We start from the raw sequence: 24,469 nt of genomic DNA, 5'->3' as shown, positions 1-24,469 counted from the left end.
AATTGTAGTCGATGGAGCCTGAGACCGTGAGGGTCTAAATTACAGTTGTGGCATAGACAGAGGAAAGGATGTTTCTGAAATGCATTCTGAAGTAGTGAACTCCAGTTTCCTCTAGGATAGGAACCAGGGCAGAGTCCTCTTTGCGACCCCATCCACCCAGGGCTGATATGCGCCAGCATCCACCAGTGCAGGTGCATCAGCTGTGAAAAATACTGAAACACTTCTCCACTTGTGAGTAAGCAGCCCCTTACTGGAAACCACACTCACTCACCCCTGTGCCCAGCCCTCTCCCAGAACTCCCCAAAACCACCCTCTTCCCCAACTCAGCAAATAGAGTTTGTGTCTTCATGCATGGCACAGAAGGCTTTGAGAACACTGCTCCGGTGCCAAAGCTGATATTCCTTCTGGTTGGCCGGTCCCCTTGCCAACCAGTACATATATTTAACATCATGCCTTCATCTGCGTAGTCAGCTTCTGGTACATGGTGAGAGATGAAGGAAAGAAGGGAAGGAGAGAGGGAGGGAGGGAAGGAGGTCAGGAGAGAGGGAGGAGGGAGAGGAGGAGAGGAGTAGAATTGAAGAAAGCAGATTTTAACAGCTGGTTGGATATGAGAAGAAATAAGCAAAGGAGTCCTGGGCAGCTCGAATCATGCAGACTTACATGGCTGCATGATTTTAGCTTTCTGTCAGAAAAAGAGAAGCAGAAGGGAGAGTTCATTTGGGAGCAAGATGGATATGTTCTCTTAAAAATAAACTGCATTTGAACAAAAGCTCAGCTGAGACCAATAAAATATATGAAGGACTGTTTGAAAGCTGTGCAGTCCATCTATGCCTCTCTGTACTCAAATATCTATCCCTTGGGGAGCCCAGGCCAGCAGAGAGCTGTGAGTCTCATGGGTAGCCTTTAGGAAATCCCTTTAGGCTCTTAGGATCCAGTGGTGTGCTCCTCCTGAGAAGCTGGCTTGCTTTATTTAGCACATGGACAATGGACTATGTAACCCTTTGGTTTCCTATCAGCTAAAGCTACATCTGCAGTTCACCTGTAGCCTCCACGCCTCATGGCGGCCCCACTTTATGGCCCTACCCTTTCTTCATTTTTCCCTACTTTTCTCTAATTTATGTTATCTTGACATGTGACATCCACGTAAGCTGACTTAAATCTATTTTATTTTCTTTATTTAAATTCAATTAACATACAGTATATTACTAGTTTCAGCAGTAGGGTTCAGTGATTCATCAGTTGCATACAACACCCAGTTCTCATCCCATCACGTGCCCTCCTAAATGCCAATCACCCAGCTACCCCATCCCCCTATCCACCTCCCCTCCAGCAATTCTGTTTCCCATAGCCAAGAGTCTCCTATGGTTTGTCTTAAATTTATTTTAAAACAAAGAGGAGACTAACTTAACTCATACAGAATTTGAACTGAAGGTAGAATATTCATATGGAAATACACAGGAACACCTTGGAGATATTGTGGGTTCAGTTCCAGACCACTGCAATAAAACAAATATCACAATAAAGTGAGTCAAATGAAATCTTTGGTTTCCCAGTGCATATAAAAGTTATGTTTACACCATGCTGTAGTCTACTAAGTACACAATAGCATTATATCTAAAAAAAAAAAAAAAAAACCACACACACACACACACAGACACAGAACAATGTACATACCTTAATAAAAAAAAAAAAAACACTCAATGGCTAAAAAATGCTAACCATCATCTGAGCTTTCAGCGAGTCATCATCACTGACCCCAGATCACCATAACAAATATAATAATAATGGAAAACTTCAAATATTGTGAGAACTACCAAAATAGGACACAGAGACACAAAGTGAGCAAGCGCTGCTGGAAAAATTGCTCCAACAGACTTGCTCAACGGCAGACTAATCCCAAACCTGCCACTTGTGGGGAAAAAAAAAAAAAAAAGCAACAGCTACGAAGCACAATAAAGCAAAGTGCAATAAAATGGGGTACACCTGTAAATATTCAAAAGCAGCTCTTCGCTGGGGTTTACCCCAGGAGAGACACCGTGAAGTTGGTAGAGACCTAGAAGACATGACCTCATGAGGCTTACAGTCGCTAAGGATGCGGAGATAGAGCAGAAGAGATGGCACTACTCCCTAACCAGGTTTGCATTAATTGCGGGGTGAATGGTATCCCCAGTAAGCACCTATAAGAGAAGGAAAAAATCTAATTAGTTATTTCTAGTGTCCCAGGCACATGAAAGGTTCCTTGTGCTGCGGTGTGATAGAATGACAGGGCTTCTGAGCCTTGGAATTCCATGTTATTCGGTCTGTTAGCACCCCTGTGGTTGGATTCTCTCAAAACCCATAGATAAACATCACCTTCGTTTATTTGGGGGTTTGGTTTGGCTTTTTTATAGAGATGCCTCACTGATTTGATTACCTGGCTGTTCATTCTCAAAGGCAGGCAAAGGAAATCCAAAGAGAGAGCAAGACAGGAACAGATTTCTTACCAGAATATATGAACTATTTAAGCAGTCACGTATGGTCAACACATTATCAGCAATGTGATTGGAAATGAGTGGCATTGTGAAAAAAGACTAAGAAAACCCATATGTGGCTCTAAATAGCCGTTGCCTCCATAACACTGGTTGCTTTATTTGTAAAAATGGAAAAGCAAATGTTGCCACATCCTCGCTGAAGTTAGATGTAGCTGCATCGTCCAGGTAGGCAGTGTCCTGTCAGCACTTGCGATGACAGAAGGAGAAAACACAGCCTCAGCTCCATGAAAGAATTCTTTGAAAGCACTTGGGAAAGTATCAAATGCAACACATGGCCAGGGATTTATTATTTGGGCAGAAAAAAGTAGGTCCTCTAAGGTGATTTCAACAAGCTGAGGCAATTTCAAATCAGGAGAAGAAAATAATTTTGAAGCCACATGCCTTTTCTAAAAGTTCAGAGCTGGAACTCACCTGAGAAGCCCTATGCAAAGGCCTAGCAGCCCAAGTACAGACAGAGAGATACCATCCAACTAGAAGACCATTTAAACATAAAGGCTGTTTGGACAACCTCATAAGAATAAAAGTGTAATTTCCAGGATTGTGGGTGCCTGAGTGGCTCAGTCAGTTAAGCATCTGGCTTCAGCTCAAGTCATGATCTTGGGGGCCTGGGATGGAGCCCCACATCTGGGTCCCTGCTCAGTGGGGAGCCTGTTTCTCCCTCTCCTCCCCAGCTCAGCTCATACTCTCTGTTGCTATCCTTGTCCCTCTCTCTCATATAAATAAATAAAATCTTTTTTAAAAAATTAAAAATAAAAATAAATTAAAAATAAATTAAAAATAAATAAATTCCAGGATTGCCTCTCTCTAAGCCAAAGTGTACCGAGGCCTCCAGTCTCATTCCACACTCGCACCTACTTGTTTCCCACACCCAGAGAGCCTCCCCCTGTTTTATCTACGCCCTCAGCAAGCCCTAAAGGGATGCCGGGAAGTGGCCCACTCCAAAACAATCCCTGAGAACCTACAGAGCACCCAGCAGTGTCGGCATGGAGCTGAAACAAAATCCTGATTGTCCAGGACCATGCAGACTAGTGAGTCTACAAGCCAGCAAATGAGCAGCCTCAAAATGGGAGGTGAGTGCTATGGGAGGGCACATAAGCATAAGAATACCTGACCTAACAAGACATTGATTTATTTATCCTTCAACCATTACTTGGGGCAAAACTCAAGAGTCATCCTTAACTCCTTTCTTTCATACACACCCTGCTTACAGCCATGATTAAACTCTGCTACCTCTACCTTCAAAATATACCCACAATCCAACTACTCCTCATGACCTCCACCACAACAACCCTCATCCAAGCCACTATCATCTCATCATCAAAGCCTCCTAACTGGTCACCCTGCTCTGCCATTGCCCCCTTCAGAGCATCTTCCATACAGCAACCCAAAGAGCCTCTTATATCAAAGTTTGATCATGTCACTTCCCTATGCCAAACCTTCCAGGGTCTCCTATTGTTATAAGGACTGAGGAGGACACAGTGATCCAACAGCAAGGAGCAGCAGCCATGGCCATGACAGCTCAGAAGTCCTCCTGTCAGAGGACTCAGTGCAGTTGACATGACCTTCGTCACTTGGCTGCATCATCTTCAAAAGCCATGGTGAGGACACAGAGCCCTGAGCTACTAAAGAAAGATCTGGTCATTTCCTGTAAAAAATACAGAAGATGTCAGCTCCAGCAGAGCAGATGCTCAAGAGAAAGTCCAACTGTGTCATCAACAACAACAACACTGTCGCCTGCCAGCCTCAAGAAGTCTCCCACTGGTCATAGCCCCACCCTTAAGTGATGTTTATTAGCCACCTATGCCAATGCTTCACTGAATGAACCTCCCCACAAGGAGCTCCATTAGGTGCTCCCCCTCCTTCAGAGCTCAGAAAAGAAAAAAATAAGAGAGACACAAAAAGATTGTTTAACATCATAAATATGAGGGGGAAAAAATATCTGATTTTCTGAATCCCCCTGCTGCTTCCTTCTGGTTCACCATGAATGAACAAGGTCGACAGATTCCAGCCACCTTTGAGTAGGCCATGGCCAAAAAAGGACCCATGGACACTAGAGAAAAAGATGTGGAATTTTTAGGACAAATTCATTCCCTGAAATTCCTTTAAAGAGTAAGATACAGGGCGAGGGGTGGGTGGGTTAAATGGGTGATGGGTATTAAGGAGGGCAATTGTGATGAGCACTGGATATTGTGTTTCTGATATTAGTTTCTCTACTTTAAACTAATATTACACTGCATGTTAATTTAACTAAATGTAATTAACTTAATTTAATTAATTTAAATAAAAACATAAATAAATAAATGAAGTACAATAGAAAAACCCATTGTCTCTAAAGGCCATAACTGGAAAGCCAGCAATTAAGACGTAAAACTAGCTTAGAATTAGACACAGTCCTTGCTTTCACAGAGGTGACAGGTGGGATGACAAGGAAAACATCATACTAGACTGCAACAAAGTCTAATAATGGAAAGATGCACAAGATCTCGAGAGTGGAGAGAGCAATCCACTGTGGCAGGAAGAAGAGGGAAGAGAGAAGAAGGCCGATCATGGCAGACTTCCAGAGCCATTGTCTCTATAAAGTGACCAGCTAGGGCTCAAGCACACACGGCCTACACATGAATATTTGCAGCAGCATCACTCCCAGCAGCCAAACACTAGAGACAACACAATTGTCCATCAACTAATAAATGGATTAAATAAACTGTGAGACAGCCACACAGTGGAATATTATTCATTCATAGGAAGAATGAAGTATTGACACAGGCTGTGACATGAAGGGACCTGTAGACAGGGACTTTCAAAGCTTTAACTCACTGATCTGAGAAATGCAGCTACTTCCAGTGGGTGGGAGGAGTAAGCAAGTCATTCTGGTCACCACAGTCTCCTGCTTTGCCCACGCTGGGAGTCCTCCAGCACATCCCTGAGCTACCTCTCTCCTCACCATCATCATCCTGTCCCTACCACAGTTGTTATTAGCCCGATTCTAAGGCCCCCAGAGACATCCCTTTGTGAGAAGTGCATTAGTCATGTGGAACAGCAGGCTGGAAATATTAAAATGCTCATTACTGCATGGAAAAATTATCTCAGACTAATTCTTAACTGAATGTTTGATTCAATACGAGGCTGATATCATCTCTCCTCTTTTTGACAATGATTCCAATATGCTGCCATCTGCAGAACACCCCTTTCTCTATGAAAACAAGTTCCTGCCTGGATAATAAAGTCAATGAAAATCCAGGAGGAGAGCCATATGTCACAATAAATGCACAGTGTATTCCATGCTTTCTCCCCACTATTACTTTTCATGCCAGTCACTAGCAATGAGTGTTTGTTGCTCCAGATGATTTCCTCTGAAGATATGCTGGATTCAAATTCAATTAAAAAGAGAAGGGGAAAACACAGCAAGCAGCCTTCTCTTTTATGTCCAGTTCAGTGGGGATCCAGATTTGGAATATGGCCTGGGAGATCCTTAGCCATCACCCCTCTCTTGTGGTTTCCCTCCCCTGCTAATTTTAAAGGATGGGGCCTAGACGGCTGTATGGGCTGTGCAGGGCCCCCAGGAGTCAAGTCTTCAGGTTGAATTTTCCAAGTTCATACAAGAGACACTCCAGTTAATTTTCTTATCTGACCTTCATTCTTTCCCAGAATATCTTCCCTACCATCTTTGTTAAATAGACGGGGACCCATGTGGGCCTGCCTCTGACATGCCTGATTGAACAGAGAAAATGCCCAGGCCAAGGAAATTCTCTTGGCTAAAAGTGTGGAATTGAAACAGAGACCATGTATAGTGAGTTGAATGTGGAAGAGTTTAAAGTTCACATTTGGTGGGACAGAGGGAGGACACGTGGACCAATCATTTCCTAACTTGTACCAGACATGGCAAAGAAACCTATCATCTAGAGGAAGAGAATAAAGCCAAGAGAAGAAAGAGGCTGAGAAAAGGGAAAAAAAAAAAAAAAAGTGATTTTTCTAACACTGGGTTTCTCAGTCTCAGCATTATTGACATTTTGGGGGCAGATAATGCTTTATGGGGTGTGGGGTGCTTTCCTACGCATTGTGGGTGGTCTAGAGCATCCCTGGCTTCTGCCTACACATCCTCCGCCCCAATTGTGACACCAGGCTATCTGCCAAATGTCCTCCGGGTGGGCAAAATTGCCCTGGACTGAAAACTCCTGCCCTAACAAAACATTCATCTGTTTATCCTTCAATCACCATTACTCAGGGCAAAGCCCAGAGTTACCCTTAACTCTTTCCTTTCATACTCTGCTGGTTAAACTCTGCACCCCTGCCTTTAAAATACACCCCAATCCACCTTCCTCATGACCTCCACTGTGACAACCCTCATCCAAGCCACCTTGGATCATCACCTCTCCCCAGATTATTCCCAAGGCCTCCTGTCACCTCCCACTCTACCCTTGCCCCCTTCAAAGCAGCTTTCACACAGCAATCAAAAGAGCCTTTTTAGGGGCACCTGGATGGCTCAGTCGGTTAAGCGTCTGATTCTCAATTTCTGCTCAGGTCCTGATTTCAGGGTTATGATCTCAGGGTCATGAGATCGAGTCCCATGTCTCTGCACTCAATGCCCTATCTGCTCGTCCCTCTCCCTGGACTCGCTCTCTCTCTCTCTCTAATCAAAAAAAAAAAAAAAAAAAAGCCTTTTAAGTCAAAGTCTGATCCTGTCACTCCTCTGCTCCAATCTCTCCAGGGTCTCCCATCACCAATCAGAACCCTTCCAATGGCCTATAAGACTCTTCAAGATCTTGCCCCCAGTTCTGCTTCTGACTTCAGCTCTTACTACTGCCCCTGACTCATTCCTCTGAGTCCCACTGACTTCCTTACTGTTCCCCAAGCACACCAAACACATTCCGGCCTCCAGACCTTTGCACTTGCCATTCCCTCTGTCAGGCATGCCCTTCCCCCGGAGATCTGCCTGGCTTGCTCCCTTATATCATTCAGATCACCATATGAGAAGGGCTTTTGGTGATTGCCCTATTTAAACAGGCATTCCATTATCTATCTCCCTTCCCCCCCCTTACCCTTTTCATTCAATTGTTTCTTTATTGTCTCTCTCTCCTCAACTAGAATGTGAGTTCATGACAGTAGGGCTTTGCCTCATTTACTGCAGCATCCACGAGGACCTGACCTGAGCAGTGCCTAGCATTGTTGAACGATGTGCACACTACTCAAAGCGCCAGAGTGGTCACTCTAGCACTATTCATCAAAGAGCAAAACTGGAAACAATGTGGTTATCTAACAATGGGGCAATGGTTAAACAAATTATGACATAATGTGTGTAGCCATTTAAAAACTTGTGCTTTCGAGGTTTTTAGGCTAAAATGAAGTCTTCCCAGTAATCCTTGACATAGCTTCTCCTAACTTTAAACAAAATATCTATGGAACCCAAACATAAACCAAAAGTTAATGCAACCTGAAAACTAAGATAGATATGTGTGTGTGTGTATATATATATATATATATATACCCCAACCTATTACCAGAATCTGGAAGTAATATCTATAAATAACAAAGACAATAAAACCAGGCACTTCTGTTATCTTCCAAAAACATGGTGAGTCTACATACTTGAAAGGAGGAAAACAGTCTTGTCGTCGTCTCCCCACTTCCTGCTCTCTGACTTTATCGAGAATTTACTACGTAAATATCAAATATTGAAAACTCCAAAATGCCATAGGGTTATGAGAGGTGTCAGACATTATTTGGAGCCACATAGCAGTAACTCCGATGCCACTCCACATTAGAACACTTCCACTTCTGAAGCACACTCCCCAAATAGATCTCATAGTTATCTGCATAACTACACCAAGGCAGACAGGGGAAGGTTTGCTTCCCCCACTTGATAACTTTTTTAAAAGTCCATCAGGCAGGACTCAGATTTAAAACAGTTTTCCTCAAAGGAGGGGAACTGAGTGAGAAAAATTAGAGGGAGACAAACCATGAGAGACTCTTAACTCTGGGAAACAAACAAAGGGTTGTAGAAGGGGAGGTGGGGGGGGGGGGATGGTAACTGGGTGACGGGTACTGAGGAAGGCACTTGATGGGATGAGCCTGGGTGTTACACTGTATGTTGGCCAATCAGACTTAAATAAAAGCAAATGTAAAAAAATAAAATAAAATAAACAGATCCCTCAAAGTGTTGAACTGAAGAGACTCTCTTAAAGGTATTATTTACAGAGGTTCTCCAAGGTCAGGGAAATACCACCAGTGGATGAGGCCATCACTGCCTCTGGGAAGGAAGGTGCAAAGGGAGCTCAGAGAAAGGCCCAGAGGTGGAGGTGAGGCTGGCAAGGAGGGCTCTTCCTAGGTCCAGGGCAACCCAAACAAGCAGGTAAGGGACATTCCTTCCCCGTACTGGCTGAACCCAGCAGGAAGTCAGCTGGCAAGGAAGTCCACATGATGCAGTTTATAGAAGTCTCCCAAGGGGGATCCCTGGGTGGCGCAGTGGTTTAGCGCCTGCCTTTGGCCCAGGGCCTGATCCTGGAGACGCGGGATCAAATCCCACGTCGGGCTCCCAGTGCATGGAGCCTGCTTCTCCCTCTGCCTATGTCTCTGCCTCTCTCTCTCTCTCTCTCTCTCTCTGTGTGTGTGACTATCATAAATAAATAAAAATTAAAAAAAAAAAAAAGAAGAAGAAGTCTCCCAGGGCATAGGACAAGGTGGAAAATGGATCTAGAAAGGCAAAAGAGGAATAGAGAAGGGCTGGGAAGCTTGCCTAAAATCACATAGCTGGTCAGCCTGAACTCCACTGTCAGGAAAATGCACCCTGGGATCCTGGATACCCATCCCTGGCTAGGGAGAAAGTAATTGCATAGAGAGGCGAGGACTTAGCACCATTGGAAGGTGGGATGATAGTCTCTAGGCCTTGAGGTAAGAATAGACAGAGGTCCAGTTTGGTGATGCTTCCCCATTAGAGCAAGACCTCTGAATTCACAGTTGAAAAGATCTTCCCAGCAGGACAGGCAAAAAGTTGAAAACTGCTAGGCTAGTCAAGAAAGATTCGGATCTAGGAAGACTTGATCAGCATATCTTCTCAGAACACCTTTTCCCCTCTAGGCTCATACTGAGAGGGATTCTTATTTCTAAGAAGGTGGCTCTCACATTCTCAATCAATCCAGAAAAACAACAACCCAGAAGTGATCTCCATTTCCTCTCATCCTTAATGTCAAATAACACCCTACTTTTGCATGCTGGAGATCCCAGCTAATCATGCTGTGTTTTGCTCTGATTAACCTTTGAAATAAGCATTTTTTTCTTTCTTTCTTTTTTTTTTTTTTTTTTTTTTTTTTTTGGTTGTTTGAAGCCAAGCCTTTCCTTAAAGGTCACTGAGCATCAAACCTAATTTGACTTCTAATTACTTTTGTAAACATTTCAGAATGAATAAATGCCAATATAATTAACCACCTAGCATATTACCTGCTCACTCCCTTTACCAACAGGGCAGATAGCCAGCAAAGCAACATGCCGAGCTCCTCTAACCCTCTCATTTGTGATGTGGGAATTATTTGATTGGACTCTATTTAAATCAGGGTTTTCCAAGCTTGATTGGCCACTACAGGGCATAAGAACTGCCTGAGGATCATAATAAAAATACAGACCCTAATCCTAGAGAATCCAATTTCTTCAGTCTGGAGTGGAGCCAAGGAATATATGCACTGTTTTCTTTTTTATACTTTTTCTAACTGATTCTGATGCAAAACCCAGTTAGGAAATCACTGACTTCAATCATTTTTCCCTTGGCACAGAATCCATCCCTCTCCTCCCCCAGTCCCTAACACTCCTTACCTGTGGGCTCTCCTGCAACTCTTCTCCCTGCATCTCACTGATATAGACATCAACCTGACTCTGACTCACTCTCTCCAATTGAGGGGGGCTCGACGATGTAAAGCCTTGACTACAACTGCCCAAGAATTCATGATTCACAGGCACAGAAACGGCAGAGCGAAAATTCAAGCGCTGTGTAATCCGCCCCCAGTCCAGTCGGGTGGCCCCATTCAATTGCACTGATGGCTATCCCTGTTCTACTGGTGAACAGTCACCAGGCCAGCAACTCCACCCTTGTGACTGGAGGGCCCTGGGGCCAACAGGGCAGCGTGGCAAACTGAAGTCAAGACCCAGGAGAACTTCCAGGACCACACTAGAGGCTGAGGACCAACCATTCAGCAGGTCGATCAGCTCTACAGACATCGCGCCATCTCTCTGGCAGTAAGCTGGCAGGTGCAGGGAGAGAGGGAAAGCCCTCACTGAGGTGACTCCGTCCCTGGCCCTTTCTCTAATTGTCCCCAAATCCTGCACCAGTCCTCAGAGTCCGGCTCAGCCATCCCTTTCCTCTCCCCCACTTCTGGGCTTCCAGCTTCAACTCTCCACATTTGCTACAGTTCCCACTCTGGACAATAGCATCCTCCCAAAGGGAATTTAGACACAAGGAGGGGCAGGCATTTGGGGTTGTCACAATGGGAGCATATTGGAACTCGGGATGGGGCAGGGGGTGGAGGGTGGAGAGGTCCAGAGCGGAAACGTCAAAAATCATGCCAGGGGCAAGATAGTCCTGGAGCACAAAAAACTATCCTGCTCAAAATGCCATTAGCACCCATGCTGTGAAATAAGAATCACTTACAGTCTGAATACACAATTTAGCCCTTAATTATGGCTCTTTGTCAGGAAAATTTATTGCGGCATTGTTCAGGTAGCAAAAGCCTGGAAACAACCTAAAAGACCATTGATAAGGAGCCATTAAATAAAGTGCAGTACATTCATACAAAGGAATTCCATTAGATAGAATGAGAGAGATCAATATGTACTGATACAGCACAATATCTGAGATCTATTATGAATTTTAAAAAGCAAAATGTGGAACAGTATTATAGTACGTCTCATTTGGTATTTTGATAAAGGGAAGGTGCTCTACATACCTATATATTTGCAGATAGGAAGAATTTCTTCAGAAAGTACAAAGAAATCGATTATAGGGTAAAGAGAACCAGGGCAGGAAAGGTGCTTGGCATGGGTGGGGGGGGAGGAGGCAGCTAAATAACTTTCCACCATATACCCTTTATTAGTTTTGAATTTTCATGATGTATACTATTTTTTTTAAAAAAAGGAATACCTCTTTCAGTGCTGCTCTTGTTTCACATATGTTTGCTTTGCCCTCCGCAACTGCACATTGAAATCCTGAAAGATGGAGCTGTTCCCCAGAGCACCTAGCAGAGAGCAGATGCTTCATCTATTCCTCTTAGTTTGTAGTCTAATGGTTTCCTGAAAGAACTCAAGCCAGGAAAATAATTCCTTTGAAAAGCAAAATACCTGCCCACACAGAACCCACTTGAAGGCTTTCTAGCCTGGGCGTTCGTGCCTGACCCCTGGTGCAGACGGTTTTCACTCTAACATGAGGCTGGCGATTTTCCCAACATGCCTCACCTCTTCCACACAAGCTTCTGCACGGCTTAGAAACCCAAAGGCGAAGTGGCCAGCGTGACATTTGTAAAGTGCCACCTATATACCGTGCCAGGTAAGCTGTTGAGCACTTTCACCTGGCAACTCATCTGCCTCCTAACGATCCCGGGGGCCAAATGTTCTCACCTTCAATTATAGCTCAGGAAACTGGGACACCGGGGTTGTGACTTGCCTAAGACCACACAGAATTTGAAATTGGGTCTTCTAATGTTCAGCACTCTCTCCCACACAAAGCTGTCAAATAGAAACAATCTACCCTTTCTTCAGAATGACAAGTTGACAGAGTTAGAGGCAGAGTCAAGACCTCCACTTACAAGCTTGGGGCCTGGGGCAAAAACAGGTGGCCTCCCTGGCCTCATTTTCCCATATGCAAAAAAAAAAGAAAAGAAAAGAAAATGCTAACCTGGAAAGATGATTAGAAGCAGAATAAAATGACATAGTAGGAGGCATTAAGCTTTATGTCTGACTCATAGTAGCTCAATAAATGGAAAATGTCCTTTATCTCTTTTTCCTCCTTTCATGCTACTAGAGCTGCCTTCCAAAATCCAATTTAATAGGATGACATTCTCTATTCTAATGTGTTTATTTTGAACGTTCCCAGCGTCATTTCTTGCACTGCAAAATTCAAGATATCAGCAACCCTCTTCATTCTTTAAAAGGTTATTGCAATTCAAACTAGTTCTGGTCAGCTTTCATAAGGATTTTGACAGGGACATTCGTTGATTACTATTCTTCAAAAAAATAACCTGGTTGGCCTAACAAGACATGGCTGACCTGCCCCGGCCAAAGTGGACAAGAAAAAGACAATTAATTGCTCTTGATTATGGTATTGATAGTGATGACAGCAGTAATGAAACAAAAGTTTCTTCCTAGACCTTAATCATTTTAATTTGTCTAAGTAGGAAGTACAATTTTGGCATGAAAACGTTCATGTTATTACCCGTGTCATTACCTCTGTTTACTAAATTCAAATGAACAGAATGTTTCTAGTTGTACTAAAGCTCCAGACATTACTAGAGCAAATGCTTGTCTCTTTTTATCACATTTGCAATGGATGAATTTAATCACAAAATCCTAAATGGGAAAGATTCTAGTAAGGCCACAGAGTTCAGCCATTCCCCTGCCTTCAAGCAAAAGTAAACAGGAATTACCTCAGACACACAGATCGACAAAATCAACAACAAAACTGAATGTGCCCAATCTTTCCCCCTAGTAGGTCCTCTAGAGGCAGAAAAATCCAAATCTACTTCCTTGATCATCCAGGCCAGAAGCTGTCAAGGCCGACTTCACAAGGACCCAAAGTTTGGGACGCCTGGGTGACTCAGTGCTTGAGCGTCTGCCTTTGGCTCAGGGTGTGATCCCAGGGTCTAGGGATCAAATCCCACATCGGGCTCCCCGCAAGGAGCCTGCTTCTCCCTCTGCCTGTGTCTCTGCCTTTCTCTGTGTCTCTCATGAATAAATAAATAAAATATTTTTTTAAAAAAGGGGGGGTACCCAAAGCCCGTGTCATTCCTCAGATATTCTGATTTCACTGGTTGCAGCTGGGGCCCTGCGAACCAGTCCTTTTGTCAGCCTCCTCAAGTGACTGTAATGTGATACTCAGTAAAAAAGCCTCCCTGATATTTTTTAATATCTTTATTAAAGAGATCTGGTTCGCATACCATATAATTCACCCACGTAAAGTGCATGCTTCGATGGTCTTTGGTATACTCAAAGTTGTGAAACTATTACCACAGTCTAATTTTAGAATATGTCCATCACCCCCAAAAGATACCCAAGCCCCTTAGCAGTCCCTCCCCAAGGCATACCCCTAGGCACAGGGAGCAGCTACCCTGTTTTCTGTCCCTATGAATCTAACTATTTTAGGTTCTTCGTATAAATGGGATTATACAATATTTGTTATTTTGTGTCCGCCTTCTTTCACTCAGTATAAATGTTTATGAGGTTTAACCATGTCCCAGCATGGATCAACACTTCATTCCTTTTTATGCCTGGATAACATCCCATTATATGGCTATCCCATATCCCATTTGGTTCACCCATTCATCAGTTGGTAGACATTAGGATCCTTACTACTTTTTACCTATTGTGAATATTCCTGATACTCAAAAGCACTTTTTTTTAAGAGATTCTATTTATTTATTCATGAGAGACAGAGGTGGGGGAGGGGGCGGGGGGGGGCGGGGGAGGGCCGAGACACAGGCAGAGAGAGAAGCAGGCTCCATGCAGGAAGCCTGACGTGGGATCCCAGGTCTCCAGGATCAGGCCCTGGGCTGAAGGCGACGCTAAACCGCTGAGCCACCCGGGGTGCCCCAAAAGCACTTTTAAAAGAGCTGCTTTTAAACACACAACAGAAAATAAATAAATAAATAAATAAATAAATAAATAAATAAATAAATAAATAAACAAACAAACAAACAAACAAACACACAACAGCTGGAAAGCACTTCTTGGGAAGAAGACACCAACTCTCACCCTGCGCCTGTAGCTTCCTTTAGCCGCACTTCCATTGAACACAGTCCTTTTTTATAACTGGCTTGTTGGCACTTAAATATCTGATTGCTTTGCTCACCCTTACATTCTTGACACTTCTATCGATGAGCCAATGACATTCCATTTTTAAACCAGGCTGTGGCTCCAGCCAGTCAGCTTATTATTTATTCTGACTCCCAGCAGTATTGTCCCATTCCACACTCTAGCTCAGAACATTTTAACGGTTCCAGGACTGCCAAGTAGCTCACTGCCGCAGCTACAACAGCAGCACCATTGCCTCCAACAGTTCTCTCTTCCTCCCTCTCACCAAAACTTTCTGACAAGCTCTCTTGTTAGTCATTTCATCTCCTTCCGAACTCAAATCCCTGTTGTTGCCCCCAGAAAATTGCATATGAAGCCTCCTCTATAAAAATGAAAGTAGCTATCATATTTGAAGAGTTGCTCTGTTTCAAGCACTGTGCTAAGCACTTTACATAGATTTTTCTCGTATATTTACGACCATCCTGCAAAATAGGCGTTATTTCCTCTATGTTCCACATGAGAAAACTGAAATTTGGAGAGCTTAAGCAGCACATCCAAGAACAGAGAGTGGGTAAGTGTCAGACACAGGACTTCCACCCAGATCAACCTGGCTCTCTGCCTTTATATTACACTCCTTCTTCTGTTTACATAATCATTGAGTTACTCAGTCAATAACTGTGCCACAGTCATGCCAGGAGCCATGCCATGCCTGCAGAATAAAGAATTAGGCAAAACAAAACTCTCCTTCCCTTCGTGGGATGTACCATCTAGTAGGCGAGAGATGATACATGTATTATTGCAGTCAGATCATGACACACTGTGAAAAGCCCCACAGAGGAAGCGCGCCCTGAGCTATGAGCAAGTGCATAACCTGGTTTAGTGGGAGAGGAGGGAGGTGGGTGTTAGGGGGGATGACGTCCCTGCAGAAGTAACAGCTGAACTCTCTGAGAGGCTCTGTCCTCCATGACAAGATTCTAGAAGTCAGGAGCAGTGGGGGAGGAGTATGTTCTGAGGAAGAGGCTTACCTGGCTGAGGTGTGCCTCAGCGACAGTGCTGGCCGGGTTGGAATCCAGTTCACCACCTTGCCCTCCAGACTTTCTTTTGTCCCTACTTGCCTGCCTCCAGGGTGTCGCCTGCATTTGTCCTTATTTCACTTCATGCCACGTGCTTGGCTATTTCTTCAGCTTACCAGAGCAAATCGGAACCATCTTCTCAATGATCCACAGCTGCAGAAAACATTCCCACTGAAACCAACACCCATTCAGGAGGGAGAATGTGGCCCAAATGATTAGGAAACATGTTACACTCTACTTGGCAGGTTTGGTTCCAAAAGACTTAGAGAATATTATTTCCAGGGTTGGGGGGGGGGTGTTAAAAACAAGCCTGCTGTTATGCAGACACCAAATTTCGATGTGCTCTGCAATAGGAGAGCTGCTTTAACATCAAGGGAGAGAACTGGGAGCCTTCCGCTTGATGAGCCTTGGTTTTGCTGCCACCTGCAGGTGTCTTCCCAGAAGTGCACTGCTACTCACCAAGACCTCCCCAAGCAAGAGGGAGAAAGAGGTTTCAATCCACATAGGTACAAATAACTAGGGTGCTGTGGGTCCTGCGCTGAAGGGGTCTCCCCACTGGGAGGTGACCGAGCCCCTGAGCCTGGCGTGTGTTTCTTATAGGAAGCCAGACTCCCTCTTTTAGGGATAGGAACAAGGTGTCGATTGAATGACAAGAGAACCGAATGTGGTGTTTTTTTGCTCATCCTGGAGACCCACTTAAATGTCATCTGAAATGACTGTATCCACCCTACTGTTTGGATCAAAGCACACTTCCCTTGGCCTGACCCTGGCTTAAGACTTCTCTGCACCTCCGTCCCAGCCACTCCGAGAATCATAGAATTGTCCCACCCCCTTCTCTCTTGCCCTCCAGCCTTTGTTGGGAACATGGTGCCTATCCTCTTCTCCTCATTCAACTCTTAGCCAACAGGATCTCAATTAAAAGGTTTTATCACCTGGGGGCACCTAGGTGGCTCAGTCCGCTAAGCATCTGCCTTCAGCTCAGGTCATGATCCCGGGGTCCTGAGATGGAGCCCCCATCCAGCTCCCTGCCTGTGTGCTCGCTCTCTCTCTCTCTCTCTCAAATAAATAAAGTCTTTAAAAAAAAAAACTTAAGGTTTTATCCCCTGAAAAATCTCCAGCCCTTCCTGCCCCTCCACATCATTCCTCTCCCACATGCTCCCCTTTCACTGTGTCTCTTAAGACTTACCACTCAAATAAATAAATAAATAAATAAATAAATAAATAAATAAAATTTTAAAAATAAAATTAAAAAAAAAAAAGACTTACCACACTCACTGGAGGAAAAGACAGATACAAAGATCAATAGAACAGAATAGAAACCCAGAAATAGACTCACATGAACATGGCCAGTTGGTTGTTAACAAAAAAGTGAAAGCAATGTAATGAAGAGAGGATAGTCTTTTCAACAAATGGTGTTGAAACAAAGCAAGAATCTACACATTTAACACAACCCCTATAAAACACCAGCAGCATTTTTCACAGAACTAAAACAAACAATCCTAAAATTTGCATGGAACCACAAAAAAATCCTTAATTGCTAAGGCAATCTTGAAAAAGAAAACAAAGCTGGAGGCATCACAATTCCAGACTCCAAGTTCTATTACAAAGCTGTAATGATCAAAATAGTATGATACTGGCACAAAAATAGACACATAAATCAATGAAACAGAATAAAGAACCCAGATATGGACCCTCAATTCTGTGGTCAACTAATCTTCGACAAAGCAGGAAGGAATATCCAATGGAAAAAAAGTCTCTTCAAGAAACGGTGCTGGGAAAACTGGACAGCCACACGCAGAAGAATGAAACTGGACCACTTTCTTATACCATACACAAAAACAAAATCAAAATGGATTAAAGATCTAAATGTAAGACCTGAAACCATAAAATCCTAGAAAAGAGCAGAGACAGAAATGTCCCTGACATGGGCTATAGAAACTTTTTCTGGATAGGTCTTCTGAAGCAAGGAAACAAAAGTAAAAATAAACTACTGGACTACATCAAAATAGAAAGCTTCTGCACAGCAAAGGAAACAAGGCAGCCTACCGAATGGGAGAAGATATTTGCAAATGACATAGCAGAATAAGGGTTGGTATCCAAAAAATATAAAGAACTTCTAAAACTCAACATCCAAAAAACAAATAATCCAATCAAGTAATGGGCAGAAGACATGAACAGACCTTTCTCCAAAGAAAATATACAGATGGCAAACAGACACATGAAAAGATGTGGGGCACTGGGGGGCTCAGTGGTTGAGCATCTGCCCTTGGCTCAGGTCATGATCCCGGGGTCCTGGGATCAAATCCCCACAGGGAGCATTGGGCTCCTCGCAGGGAGCCCGCTTCTCCCTCTGCCAGTCTCTGTCGTTCTGTGTCTCTCATGAATAAATAAATAAAATCTTTTAAAAAAAGAAAAAAGAAAGAAAGAAAAGATGCTCAACATCACTCAGCATCAGGGAAATTCAGACCAAAACTGCAATGAAATATCACCTCACACCTGTCAGAATGGCTAAAATCAAAAACCTAAGAGACAACAGGTATATTGAGGATATGGAGAAAACGGACTCTCATACAGATTGATAGGAATGTAAATGGGTACAGCCACTATAAAACAGTTTGTTTTAATCTCAGTTTTATATTATTTTACTAGTTTCTTATGAAGTCAAATATATACTGACCATACAAACCAGCAATCTCACTCCTAGATAATTACCCAATAATTACCCAAAGGAAATGAAACCTATGTTCACACAAAAACAAATATGAGGGGCACCTGAGTGGCTCAGTCAATTAAGCATCTGCTCAGATCATGATCCTCAGATCCTGGGATTGAGCCCTGCATTGGGCTTCCCGCTCAGTGAGTTTATTTCCCCCTTTCCCTCTGCCCTCCTCCTTGTTCATGCTCTCTCACTCTCAAAAAAAAGATATAAAATCTTTAAAAAAAAAAAAAAAGAATAACTGAAATGCAAATAATTGCAAATCTTAAATGCTTTATTTAAAAAATATGAAAATGTTTATAGTGGCTTTATGCATAATCGCCAAAAACTGGAAATAACCAGAGTGCCCCTCAATTTGGGAACGGATAAACACACTGTGGTACATCCATTCACCAAAATACGACGCAGCAGTGAAAAGGAACAAGCAATAGAGGCAATGACATGGACAAACCTCAAATGCATTATGCTGAGTGCAAGAAATCAAGCTCCAAACGTTACATTCCATATGATTCCATTTATATGACACTCTGGAAAAGACAAACTGTAGAATCAGGGAACAGAACAGTGGTTTCCAGGGCCAGGAATGAGAAAGCTTGACCACAAAGAAGTGGGAAGAAATTTGAAGGAGGGAGGGGTAGGGAATGATGTGACTGTGCTGTACCATGATCATGATGGTGGTTAAACACTATGAATTTGCCAAAACTCATCAAAACTAGTGGATTTTATTGTATGTGAATTAAAAAATAAATTTAAAAATTAAAAAAAAAAATGATCGCCCTCAGGGCAGCCACTGGCGCTATAGAGCACCTTGGCAGGATTAGCAAAAGGGCATCCCTGCTAGTGACAAAGGGCTCTGGAGTACTCACATTTCCTGGCATCCCTCCAGGGGTGGCTAGAAGCTGGAATCTAGCCACACTCACCTCCATTTTCCTCCTTAGGCCACACTTAACACACAAACCACTCAGCCTTTCCCAGTTCCCCAGGTCTGGATTATAATTGGCTATTTATCTGTTTTCCTCCCCATATGGGAGTCCCTTGAAGAGCTATCTAATTTGTCACCAGAGCCCTAGCAAGCTGCTCAGCGGCTGGCACAACAAATGTTTGTTGAATGGGTAATAAATGATCCCTGCCTCCAGGATCCCCTCTCTGAATAGCCCACTCACGGAGCCCTTTCCTCCCTGTGAAGTTCTAGAGGACCTATCTGTGCTTTTCATCTGTCATAACTAACAATAGAAGCGATGACTATTGACATTACCATGGATAGGCAGGTTTCTTCCCGGCCAGCCTGTAGAGCTTTGTGGAGGGAAAATATACACAAATCTGTGCTCTCCCCCGCCTCGAGAGCCCCAAATAATGCATATACACAGAGCTTAATAAATGTTAGTTCATAGGTTGAAGAAACACAAATTTTTCTTAAAAGTATATATGCAGGGAAAAATCAGGCTAACATGTAGAAAAAGACACTTAGATAAAACCATTTAGATAAAAACATTTAGACAATCAACTCATTTTTATGATTGACAAGGTTTTAATTTTCTTTCTTTGCTAACGTGGGTATGTGTTCCTAGTAAAGAATACAAATGAAACAAAGGATTAATGTTAAGTAGCAAAATGCAGTGCTGATAAAATGGATGTTCAAAATGTTTTCCTCTACATTTCCATAAATAAGGCTTCTGTCTTTCTATATTTTTGTTCTATCTCTAGGATATGAAAGAAGGCTGTTGTGTGGAAGCACAGCTCAGGTTCCAATTTGTTTTTAAGGTTATCCATCTCGTAAATGGGAATAAACTATAACACCAGGCTTCTATCTCTCAGTAGGAAGAGCACATGCAAAACATTTCAGGATGCTTGGGGAAAAAAGGGAAAATAGCTATTGACAGCATTTTTAGGATGGATGTTGGTAACACAGCAAGAGCACTCTGAGCACTGGAAGGGGGTGTAAGGCAAATGTGGCTGCAAAGTCAGTCACCTCAGTGACCCCAGGATTGAGCTGTTCCATGCACGACAGCGCCCCCACCCACAATTAAGGTGTCATGAGTATGAATACTAGTATTAATTATATGCAGTTGAATAAGGTACCGATAGAGTTAACAGTAGCCATATAGCTGGGCAAAGGACTACAAGTAAGTGGCCAACCTCGGGATTCCATTCCAGAAGCCCAGGGCCTGCCTCCCAGCCCTCCCACACTTGTCTCTCACCTTCACAGCTCTGGGGTAGAAAGGCTGTCATTCCTTGTGGGGGGGGTGGGATTCAAAAACTCCCTTTACATTTCACTTACTTCTCTGCAGCCTGAATCCCTAGACACTCTGGAAAGACATAGGGGAGCCTGTGACTTTAGAGTTCTAGCAAAGATCATGTTCCTGTCCCTACATCTCTGCCTCTGCCTCCAGGTATGGTCACACTAATGGTCAACACTCTGAGAAGAAGCTGCCTAAGAGAGTGGTTAAGAGCAGCCCTGACGTCAGAGAGACCAGGCCTCTGACACTCTCTGTGTGACTTTGGAGAAGTTACTTAACCTCTCTGAGGCTGTGTCCTCATCTGTAGAAGAGGTAATAATACCTCATGGGGTTGCATGAGAACTAAATGAGACAAGGCACATAAATGGCCCATTACAGGGCCAGACACACAGTAAGCACATAACCAATAAATGACCAATTTTTAACATTATTAATCATTCTAAAGGCAAGCTGGGGAAAGGTAATACAACCTCAGTTCTGTTGTCTGCATTCTCCAAAGCAAAATCTGAATATTCATTCCGGTGACTCCCTTGTAAGAAGTTCACAGCAGGGACATCTGCCTGTAGCCTGACCCCAAGCTCTCCTGGTTCATATGCCTCAGGTCACCTTTCTCTGACACTCACCCCAATAACCAATACTGCCCCCCTGAAAGACACAAGAGGCCAGTAACTGCCCATTCCTTTTCAGGATCGAGTTTGAGCTGCTAACTGCTTTGACCTGGTCATGTTGCTGATTGCTTTCCAAGAAAATCATTGACTCTCACACTAAAAATTCGGAATGCATTTGGCGGTGTCATATACCCACCGTTAACAGCCCACTCCCAAACCAGGGTACAGCTGGCTCCTGGCAGCAATGAGAAGGGAAAGCATCACATCTTTGGCTCCCAAACACATCTTGATTCTTTTTGGAACTCTTCTACCCTCTCCAGGGCCCCATGTCCTGAGCCACTCTCCCTGGACACTGACCCCTGGCCCGCCACGGACCTCCCTTCCCAGAGGCCTGAGGGTATTTTTTAGACATCATCCTTAAGGCAATATAGTGATTAAGAATTCAAGCTTATGTGTTGGCAAATCGAACTCCAATTTAAAAAATATACAAAAAAAGGGGGAGAAGAAGAATTCAAGCTCTAGAATCAAATCCCAGCTGTAACGCTAATCCCTGACTGACTTTGGCCAAGTGTTTCACTTATTTAAATAACAGGGCACAAATAGAACCTACCTGGCAAGGTCAAATGGGATTTCTAAAGCACTCAGCCCATTGACAGCATATGGCAGAGAAGTACAAAACACAAAAACAGAAAGGTTGGCTCAGGCTGGCATTAGCTACCTCGAAGGCAGATGACCGCCATGCCCCTGTTAAGAAGGGTAAGAAGTGTGGGACACCTGGGTGGCTCAGGGGCTGAGCAGCTGCCTTTGGCTCAGGTCATGATCCCGTGGTCCTGGGATTGAGTCCCCCATGGGGTTCCCCACAGGGAGCCTGCTTCTCCCTCTCCCTCTGCCTCTCTCTGTCTGTCCCTCATAATATATATAATGATATGAATATAATGTAAATGAAATATTTTTTTAAAAAAGGAAGTGTGAGGCACGGAGCACCACGCAGAGGGGAGCTGCGGCTCCCCAGGAGCAGGGAAGCTGTCCTAAGAGCTCCTCTCAGGCCACACTCCCTCCCAACACCGCCCCCCTCCAGGCTACTCATAAATACAGCAGCGCCTTCCTCGCTTACATTTCAATATTCCGAACGCTGGACTCTCGCCAGTGTTTCAAAGGCCTTTCAAGAACTAAGAGGCAAGGAAGAGCTTTCTCAGCAGCTTCCAGTCAATTCTGAAGAAATGCCTCTGATTTCTCTCCACCAGAAAGCAATTTTCCCAGGGCCCTAGCACCAGGGAGGGGAGGCTCCTGAGATGGAGACTTACTGCCATCTAGAGGCCCCGGTGCCACAAGGCAAGACCAGGGGGACGGAGAAGATGCCCTGAAAGGAGTTCTCCCTCCCACCTACCCTGGGGTGGGGACGGGTCGCTGGGGGCTGCCGCCTGAGGCCACCCAAGGGTGGAAGGCAGGTTTTTTAGACATCATTTTTTAAAAAATCAAAATTCAGACCCACTCCTTCTGTCCAGTTTTGAAATGCTTCATATTTTTCTTATAAAGTCTTTTTTTTTTTTTCCTTCTTAGTTTCTTGAGATTTGTCCCTATTAGAGATTCTCATGGGTCCTTTCCCAGAGGGGACACCACGTCAGTCTTCCCGGCGCTGGGGATTGTACTAACCTCCGGGTTAGGTGCTCACAGTCACTTGTTCTCCCACGAGCTGGTTAGGATTTGGTGGGAGATGGGGGGGGGGGTGACCTGGGAGCCACAGGAGAGTGACGGTGGACACTCCTGTGCCCCTCCAACTCCTCCCCTAACCTGCTGAGATCTGACATCCGCCCCACAGGTTCCCTGAAGCCACCCCTACTGATGTCACCACCCAATGTGGTAACAACTCCCCACCCCCCCCCAGGCCTGTCTGCCTCCTCCAGACTTTCCAATGTTCTCATTGCTCCTTCTCACCATCACCCACAGACTCATCCTGCCCCACCTGCATCTGAAGTGTTGGTGCCTCCTCAGACTTCTGTCCCTGGGCTCTTTCTGTCCCACTTTTGAACAGAGGTTGTCAAACTTGATTGAGTACCAGTATCAGCTGGGGAATTTTGGAACCTATCATAGAGATTCTACTTTGAGTATACTTGAGGTTCTTCAAGTTGCTCAGGTGATTCTGATGTGCACCAAAGGTTGAGAACCACAGACCTTTCCTAGGAAATTTTACTCACTGTCATCATTCGTTGCCTCCACAGACAACATACTCTGATGATAACAAATCTTGCTATAACCAGTGTTTCACTGGCTCTGACCCATTTCTGACAATACAGATTCCCATCTCCCAGCAAAGTTGCTGCCAAATACTTCCAGAGTTCTCCATCAGTAACACGTGTGCTCATGGACACATCCAGCTCACAGTCCTGTTTCCCCCTTCACCTGCTCACCCCCCAAGGCTGAGTGTTGCTACATCCACTGGGCACCAGACTCTCCCCTCAGCCAAGGCCGGTGAGAGGCACCCAGACTGACAGTGTTTTGTTGAAGAGTGAACAAAGCTAGCTATCTTAGGGTAGACTCCCCCAAAAGCAGAGCCTGAGGCAAGGACTTGGGAGCAGGTGACTTGTGTGGGACATGCTCCAGCAATCTAGAGTTAAGAGAGTGAGAGAAGAAAGAAGAGGAAGTTTAAGGATGTGTTTATCATGTCGCCATCGTAGGTAACAAGGTTCAACCAGGGCCCCTAGGAAGTACCCAGGGTGCCTCCAGCACTGTCCACCTCCAGGAAGGATGCTGCGGCATGTATCCATGGCTCCCAGTGCCCACTACGTGAGGAAAGCACTGGTTCCCCAGCATTTCTGGGCTGCAAGCACACACAGGCCAAGAAAAGGACCCAAGGCAGACATCAGAAAATTGATGAGATAACTCTAAGCTCACCAGAACAGTCCACCACAACTACAAATGAAACCAGAAGTGATAGAAAGGTAACATGGATACAATGGCTTCTGCCACAATCTTCCATAGGCTTCCTTCTTAGGTTATACTCTGAGGGAGGAGTTCCAAAGCAATGACACTTATGCCCCAATGTTGTTTTCAAAGAATCAAGCCTTTTCAGTTTCTCTTTAGAGTTTCCAACACACACCAACCCCTAAATATCCAGTGATTTCAGACACAGACCCAATGTAGAGGACGTCACCCAGTGTAGAGGACATCACCCCACCCCCAACTTGGCAAGTCAAGGCCACATGCACCTGAGCATAGGACCACAGGGACACTTTCGGTGCACTGGAGCATCTGAGGAGCTTCCTGAAGACACGACTGGAGGGAAAGCCTCATTCTCTCTTACATCGGAATAGAAGTCTACAGA

The 24,469-nt window shown here is 44.3% G+C and overlaps 1 long non-coding RNA gene across 1 annotated transcript in view; it reads right to left on the bottom strand.

Moving 5' to 3' along the window:
• Positions 1–15,809, bottom strand: part of LOC144311812 (uncharacterized) — a 70,514-nt gene extending 54,705 nt beyond the window's left edge. The window contains exon 1 of the long non-coding RNA XR_013377325.1: positions 15,539–15,809. This is a non-coding gene — a long non-coding RNA (uncharacterized LOC144311812). The remainder of the gene's footprint in view (positions 1–15,538) is intronic.
• Positions 15,810–24,469: the final 8,660 nt, after the last annotated feature.

The sequence above is a fragment of the Canis aureus genome, chromosome 4, assembly GCF_053574225.1.
Source record: "Canis aureus isolate CA01 chromosome 4, VMU_Caureus_v.1.0, whole genome shotgun sequence".
NCBI classification, from domain to species: domain Eukaryota; kingdom Metazoa; phylum Chordata; class Mammalia; order Carnivora; family Canidae; genus Canis; species Canis aureus.
Note: the sequence above shows the minus strand (reverse complement) of the source record. Positions and strands in the feature narration are given on the sequence as shown.